We start from the raw sequence: 8585 nt of genomic DNA, 5'->3' as shown, positions 1-8585 counted from the left end.
ATGAGATCTTCGGATACCCAGCATTAGAGTTCCATGAACACCTTACCAAAGACCTTCCAACTTTGATCTTCCTGAAACAGCCTGAAGTACACTTCAGATGTGGTCACAGAACCCCCACTGCAGCACAAACCAATTTATCAGCTACCTGAAAAATGACCATGCTTGCAAAAATAGAAAGCAAAAAGAATTCATAGTTCTTCTACTCTTCCTGGAGAGGCATACAGCAAGCTTTGCATACAAGAGTCCAGAAACTTGATGTCCAACTAGAGCCATCCTTGCCAATAACTAACTTGTATTGAAAAATGATCAGCCATATGGATGTACGTTCTTGAACTGCTGCATTAGTGGACTGTTCCATAAATCTGACAGGCTAACATCTACCTGAAGGACCACTACTGCAGATCACTCTGCCCTTCACAGACAGGAAAGGTAAAGATGCCCAATATGAAGTGCGCTGTGGGCATGGCCATGTTGGCTTTCCTTGTTTAGCATTTTCATTTTTTGTGGGGGTTTGTTGGTTAGGGTTTCCTTTGTATTGGTTTTTTTGTTTGTTTTTTGGGGTTTTTTTTTTTTGGTTTTTTTTTGTTTTTTTTAAGACCTGCAAGCACTAGATGTTAGTTTAATTAACTGGGAAAATAATGAACAAATAATCCACTGACTGTTCCAGGTCTGAGGCCATCAAGTATAATTTAAGAAATCTGACCCAACTTCACAAGCTGTTTCAGTGGAGACAAGGTAGTTCTAACTTTTTGTAAACTGCTATGTTTTGAAACTGGAAAAACCCTGAAAAAGGGTTAGACTAGAAGCAGACTTTTATATACTATCCAGGACTAGTAAAACTGAGGGCCTGATTCTTCCCAACAGTGTACTCTCTTCTCTCTCAAGTCTCCCGAGACCCCTTTTTATAAGTTGAAAGAACTTTAGTTCACCCAGTCCCCTTTCTGAAGGCACTAAAATGCCCAGTAACTAGTTTTGGGTACTGATCATATGACTGGAAAAATAGATTTGTGCATAGAAACTGTACAGATTAACTAAACTGGATTATATTCCCTCAGGTTTTAATGCAAGTACTTAAAATAAAGCTTATTTGGAGGAGAAAAAGCCTTTTGCCCCACCCATATAAATATTCTTAAATATTTTTAAAGACACCATTGTTACAGCTCTGCCAACAAACTCAAGCAACTGGTTACCCGGTGCTTTAAGGAAATCATTTCTACAAGCAAGAATAGAAATTATTTAAGTGGTTCTAAAACCACAGCTAAGTAATTTGCCTCTTGCCTATCTGGAGATTCCCCTAGTTAGTTTAACCTAACTTTTCTAGGTAGCTCCTTGGTATCAAAAATGTCTATATACCCCAGCATACCAAGCCACTGCTCTCTTTTGCTCCAACACTTTCAAAAGTACTCCTGATGGAAGCTCATAAGCTTTTCAGAAGTTGATAGACAAGAACTAATCCTATGTTCTGTATCATGCAGGTAGAACATAACTAGCAGCCAAAGAACAGGCTAACTTGTCTGTGTGCAAGATGCTCAGTACACAGCTTTGATCTCCTCAACACAGCATTCCAAACAAAGTGGAAAGATAAGTTGCCAGCAAGTATAGCAGGATAAAAACTAGTTTCAAGACTAAAAATTAGGACTACTTTAGTTCAATGCAATTCACCACAGACATGGTATTAGTCAGAACACATACACTCCTTTAAAGAAATCAGAACTGCAGTGTCTATGCACTGACTAGCCAAAAGCTTTCTGTTTTGTCAAGAAAAACCACACAAGAGACTCCTTACATTTCCAAAGGAAAAACTAATCTTGTTGAGGCATCATGTGCAAAAAGTTAATCCACATGCTTATCTGTGGATTAGCGTATTACAAAGACATTAAAGCCTCTCCTGTACAACTGATCCACTAACATGGAGCACTTAGATCAGACAATTTATTTGAGCTTTGGAAGGAAGTGTGTGTAATTGCCTAGAAGGCTTAGCAGCTGGTTCACAAACATTGTACAAGGTTGCTCTTACTTGATGCACAATAGCTAGAACCTGCCTAAAGACATCCACAGGAAGAGTTTGTTCTACATTTAACAAAGTAATTCTATTCATTTAATTTAACAGAGTAATTTATTCCTTTGCACTGAAATAAAACCAAAACTTTCCCTTAAGTGCATCCCAGTCTTCAGGGCAGCAGTTTCCAATACACTTCCCACTCAGAGCAAGCTCACAGAAAAGCTCTGCAACAAAGACCTGGTGAGAAGTACCAGATCAGCACAAGCTCTTCAATATGAACTTTATCAGAAGAGGCGGCAGAGGAAATTTTTCTTCTAACTAAAAGCAGGACCCGTCACAGCTGCTGATAATGGGCTGCAGGCTTAGACTTCCTCAGCTATACAGCTTTTCTACCTCTCCTCTTTCCAATACTTTCAAGAGGAAAAAAATAAGCAGAACACATTTGCCCCTACTCCTCCAACTGGAAACAACCTAAATACCCAAGAGCACAGTAACAGCCAGCAAACCAGCAGAAACAAAGAAAATAGGAAACATGGGGAAGATTGGAATGCATATTTCATACCCTAAGAACACCTACTACTGCTGGCTGTTCAAGAGGGAAATAAAGTGATAAATAAAATACTAACTAACAGGCTGGACCTGCTGCCTTACAGGAAGAATCATTTATGCTCAGTTCTCAGTTTTACTGGGGGAGTGGAGATGTCAGTGACTGATAACTGAACTAACAGCAACACCAATATATTTTGTCAAGCTGCTCATCAACAGCTTATGAGGTTGTCTTCAGCAGCTTGCAACCTCTTCCTGCTGTTCAAAGTGGAATGCTCCATGCTGAATATCTGACCTCAGCCAGAATCTCTGGGAAAATTGTATTAACTGAGATGGCTTGGATGTTGATACCAGCAGCATTTCAACATAACTGCATATTAAAAATTCTTGCAGATAAGTTGCATACTGGCTCCAGTATTCGCATGTTACAGAGCAGAAGTCACTCAGTAAAGATTTGCATGAAAATAAAGCTCATTGCAATGGTTTTTCCAAGCTGCCACAACCTCATGGATGCACAATATTAAGAGTAGGAAGAACTCCTCTCCTGTGATCTCAGTGTTGCTACTGCCAGCACTGAGCAGAACAAAAAGGAGGAAAGAGCTCACCCAGAACAATGGGGGGAAAAAAAAATCTGTAATTGCAATTGATTTCAAGTGAAAATGCACAAGGATGAGTTCAAGATCTCCAGTCTTGATAAAACAGACATAAAACTTAAAACAAGGTGTTCTTATCCTTTTTGGTGTTTGTTCTATAGGTACTACCAGCAAAAAGTTATGCTAATTGTCTACCTCAGTGGTTCACTATATTGAATTTTAAAACCTGATTAAAGTAGGGTTCAACATGGCACCTTAGAATGCGCATCAAAGAATTCTTTCAGAAAGTAGTCTGCATCCAGGAACTGGTTAAAAAGTGAGCCTAAGAAACACAAAAAATTACTGCTCGTGCAACTTGTATTCAGTTCTCCTGAGTACATGCATTATGATACTATCTTCAATTATGCACTTGAACTATTTTTAATCACAGGACTTTTAGCCCATGCAGCATTTCACTTCCCCTTTTTCTGTAGAAGTTAAAGCTGCACAGTAGGGAATTTAAAGAGAGAAAAGACCATCCACTGCTAAGACAGCTGACTGCTCTCCAGAATTAGATTTCCTTTCCTATCACAAAATTAACGCTTATACCACATCCCCTCTTAAATTCAAGTTGGGTATGCATTTTCTGCATGCTGAATTTGAAATGTCTGAAGGTACGTCAGAATAACGCCATGGAAACAGGTACTGATGCAATGGATCTCATTCCTTGAAATTAAAATGGAAACACAACCACCTCTCAGAGGCTGCTGTGAAGATTTAAAAAAACAGAGAAAGAAGAAATCGTGTATCTTACACAAGCTCTGCAGGAAGTTCAACAGGAAAATTAATGAGCAAGACTGCATGCTCACTGGTGCTAAGGAAGGAAAAAAAATGAAACTACTCAAAGCAAGGAGGGCAGAACTAAAGTTTGGTCCGCTCTTCGTTCTTTCTTCTTTTTTTTTTTTTTTTTTTGCATTTAACGCAATTTGGTAGATTATAATCACAGAAATACATTTTGAAGTTGCGTTTTAAATTCATAAACCTCACTGATGAGAGACTGATGTTTCTGTTTTATGAAAGGAGTACGGCCCATTGTGTATTCCTACAGGTATCTCCAAATCCCATGTGTGCAAAAGCCAATCCACTTAGGGGTTCCCCCCCACCCCATAACAACCTTGCTGTCTGCTTCACTTCCAAGAGACAGGCCACCTGAGCATATTCAACAAGTCCTACTACACTCTGTATTATCAGTAATTCCACGTGACCATGCAGATTGGACAATCCAAAGTTAAAAGAGATCCTCTTATTTCTGTTTAAGATCTTTCAAGTGAAACAGCGTTGATGACTTTGTGCGATCGAAACTGTTCTGAAATTGAGGTATGCCAAGCAAAGTTTATCTCAAATTAAACAAGTATTTCACATCTGAAAAATCCTTATAAAATACCTCTACTCACCAGTTACATTTCTTCTGTAGCTGGCATCAGAACTGGCATGCTATTCAGTTCCACAATAAACAATGACTGAACCTGGAATGCTCCTATAGCCTAGTAAGCTCTTTCCGACTTCTCTGCTCCTTTCAAAGTACTGCATAAATGTACAATCAGGAAAAGAAAGGTCTTGACACTTCTGGCTGAGAAAACGTGCAAGATGAGCAGGTGCCATGAAGGATTCAACATGTCCAAGTATTTCAAGCTTGATTTGCAAATCTGTTCTTCAGCTTTTGCTATTTCGTTGTCTAGAATCAACGTATCATGTCCCCCACAAAAAAAGATTACTAAAATCCAGCGGTTTTATAATGGGATCAACTACAACTCCCTCTTGGTTTAACAGCAATTCTCTCTCAATTAATGCCTTCTAAGCATTATCATGTTCAATAGAGAAATGATCCAAACTCATGATATGCCAGTTTTGTTGTTATTTTCAAGATAAAATTATTTTAGAGATCTACTTGGACATATTTCTTAAGAGCATTCTTAGACTTTGAAGAAGTGTGCTGCAAGTCCTTTGCTTTTTCATGGGGGCGGGGGGAACAAACATACCTGGATTTAATTACAGAGGAAAAACTTAAGTGTTCAAAATCTTTTCTGCTTCCAGCATCCCTAAAATAGCATCCAGTTTTCTTTCGAAGCCCAAGTCATCTTTATTTTCAAATTGATTTCAGCTGTAAGAACCTATGCCATGCTCCTCTTGGACATGGACAAATTTAAATTTAACCTTTACCTTCAGCACTTGGAATCTCTCCATGGTAATGACAGATTTTCAACAATATTCCAGTGATCAGGTCTGTGGAGCTCATCTCCTCCCTCCTCCCACCCCAGCCCTTTAATCTTACTGAATGAAATTAGAAAGAAAGTTGTCTTACCGATAACTCCAAGGTTAATGTCCCTTGCGAACCCCACCTAGCAAGTCGACATCATGACATGTCAGGTCAGCCTCAACCACGCTTCCCTGATAGTCAGGTAAAAGGAAGGAGTTAAAATACAAAATTGACACTTGCAGATTTCTGGACATCAGAAAATGTGATGCAATATATTCTGAACTGTCTTTCAGAGCTTCTGGTAACCTCCAAGTTGTTAAAACACTTCTTCAGAGGGATTCTCCTGTTCTAAAATTTCAAACGTTCCTGATCAATAACCAAATATTGCAGATCCACCTTGACTATTTTGTTTGAATGAGAAAAAAAGCTTAAGATTTCCCTTTAACACGAATGATTTCCCCCCCACCACCACTCTACATATTTTATCAACTAATATACGCTCAACTTAGCCACTCTGGGTTTCAAAAGACATTTTAAGCCAATAGACTGCAACAGCGTCATTCAAATTCTAAGTTAACAGAAGCTCTAACTTTCTTTTTTCTTTTTTTATTTAGAAAAAACAGGAAACACAACTTTGTACACTCTTTCTATAAGGCTCTGATCTACTTAAGTAGTTCATGTGAATGACAGAATTCAATCTGGCAAACCTTCATTGCACAAGCAATCCTTAATCACACAAGTACTCCAACTCGAGTCATGCACGATCAAAGATTATTCATGACAGATTTGTAGGATAGGGTCCTTGCTGTTCTACATATGGGCCACCATCATTTTTGGATAACAATTAAGTCTTACCGAAAATACATACATCTGCATTAGGGTCTACAGGTCTAGATGTCAAACATGTTTTACTAAGAGGTTTAAGACTTTTTGCTCAATACTTCACATTTATTTTTCTGCTAGCCTTATAATAAGAGTGCCTTCTGTATTTTTTTTCTGTGTAGTTCAAAATACAGAAATGGGCTTCATGTCCAAATGCAGAGGGGACAAAAAGTAGTCAGGTTTTCATACAGAGTCACCAAAATCATGTGGTGATCTTCTACTTAGTTTATTTTGAAAAGGTTTAAGCAATGCAGATGTCATTCTTTAATAAATAGACTACAGAAGCTGAGTCCTGAAAATAAACAATTGCTACAAAAAATTAAACCTTTAATGCTTTGAAAAAATGCAGACTATGTTTAATGAATTAGTAAAATCAAAAGCTGAGTTTAGTAAACTGATTTTGTTAATAATGTGAAAGTAAGTCTATAATAACACAATAGCTCTAAAAATATTTTGCTCAAGTTTTGGAATTGCTAGGAATCTGGCAACCTACTTATTTTTAAGTCAAACACCTTATCAATAACAGACATTTAAGCAACTGCTATAAATGAGTGATCAAATGATTATTAAAATCCCATTTCATGGCTCCTCCTCCAACGCCAGCAGGACACTCATAAAAGTTTAATATTGGTTTGCAAGTTGAAATCCATTTTCAACATGTTCTAGAAGAGGATTTTTGCTAAGTTATACTGAAGAAACGATCAAAACAGTGCACGAGAGTAAATTTAAATTTATTTTTTGTTTTGACTATGTATCAGAATTGTGCTGAGAAAATAATGAAAAATTCTTCCCTTGAGTATCTGTCATCAGGCGTGGTAGATTTTTCCACTGTGCTACAATATCTTTGTTCAGTAATTTTTTTTTCAATAATTTTGTTAAGTTCTTCAAGTTCAGCATACACCACTACTCGAGTAAGTTGTAGTACACATTAAGGATTCAGTAAAGCATTGCTGCAAATTTAAATGATGAATTTGAGTATCCATAAATCACGTAAATCGAAGAACTTGATATATCTTGTAAATATAAACTTTTACTGATTTTAATTTTAAATTATAAAAATGTATAGCTCACTTCCCATATTCAATAAAAATATTAGGATAAATGGTGATTTGGGCAGAAAATACAAGATGCAGCTTTACAGTTCTTGAGGAAGACAATTTTAACACTTTTGTTCCTTAGTTGTTTTATAAACATTATAATTGAAGCATTTCACTTCCTCCCCACACCCCCCCATAAGCATGCACTGACACTTCACCTCTCCTGGGCTGACACTTTAAATGTGCAGTATGTGAACACTATCTTTCTTGCACAGAGTACTTTAAATTTGATTCCAATTAAGCTCCCTTGTACCAGATCCCCTTTACAATGATTACTGAAAAGCAAATACTTATTGGGACTACAGGGTTCTGCTCAACACCACGCAAGCTATATAATTACTATAAAGTCATACTGATAGGACAGCAAATCCTTGTATTAAAACAAAACTACAAGCCAGATCCTTACCACAAGTAAAAGCCTGAAACATATACCCAGGCAATACCCCTCTGACTTCACTGCTCAAGTAAGGAACAGAGAGGACAGGATTTGGTCCCATTGACTTTATGAAGTAAGGAAAAAAAAAAAACAAACTCAAACACAAAACCAAGCCAAAAAGGGCTTTAACATACTAAATACTAATTTTAAAAAGCACTTTAAATTATTTATGAGTAATTCTATTAATTTGAAAGTAAGAGCCTGACACAGGGGCAAACCCATTTTTGAGAACCAGATATACATCCTCACTTCAATTCAGGTCAAAACTCAAACCATGCAATCGTATACCAGACCCACAACAGTAAAGCGTGGGAAGGCTCATCTGTTTACATTCTGACATAATACACTTGAGAGACACCAGACAGGAATAGAAGACAAAGGGAGGAGTATGACCACTGAAGTTTAACTTCCTCAATAGTCTGTGTTTAGAATGCTGTAAATCAAGTATGAGCAATGTATTTGATTTGGATATTTAGAAGTCCGGCAATAGTTTTCTTTAGGGAAAGTTTAAATCCGTTTGTTTCTCTCTTTTCTTGAGAAGCAAATGTTCTTCATTGGGGTACAGAATGGCTCAGATGCAACAGAAGAGTAATGTCATGACTTGCCAGTTAAAATTGACATCTGGGAATGTCCAAGACAAGGGTCAAAGCAACACATAATACCCCAATAATGTAGCTAGTAATGCCCCCAGAAGATATTACTTATTTTTTTTAAACAGCCTTTATTACAAGGCATGAGAATTCTAAGGCAAATTGTTCATCATGGCAGAACATCAAATTAAATGTCAAGACAG

The sequence above is a fragment of the Aquila chrysaetos genome, chromosome 16 (genome assembly GCF_900496995.4).
Source record: "Aquila chrysaetos chrysaetos chromosome 16, bAquChr1.4, whole genome shotgun sequence".
Classification (NCBI taxonomy): Eukaryota; Metazoa; Chordata; class Aves; order Accipitriformes; family Accipitridae; genus Aquila; species Aquila chrysaetos.
This window is presented reverse-complemented; position numbering follows the sequence as displayed.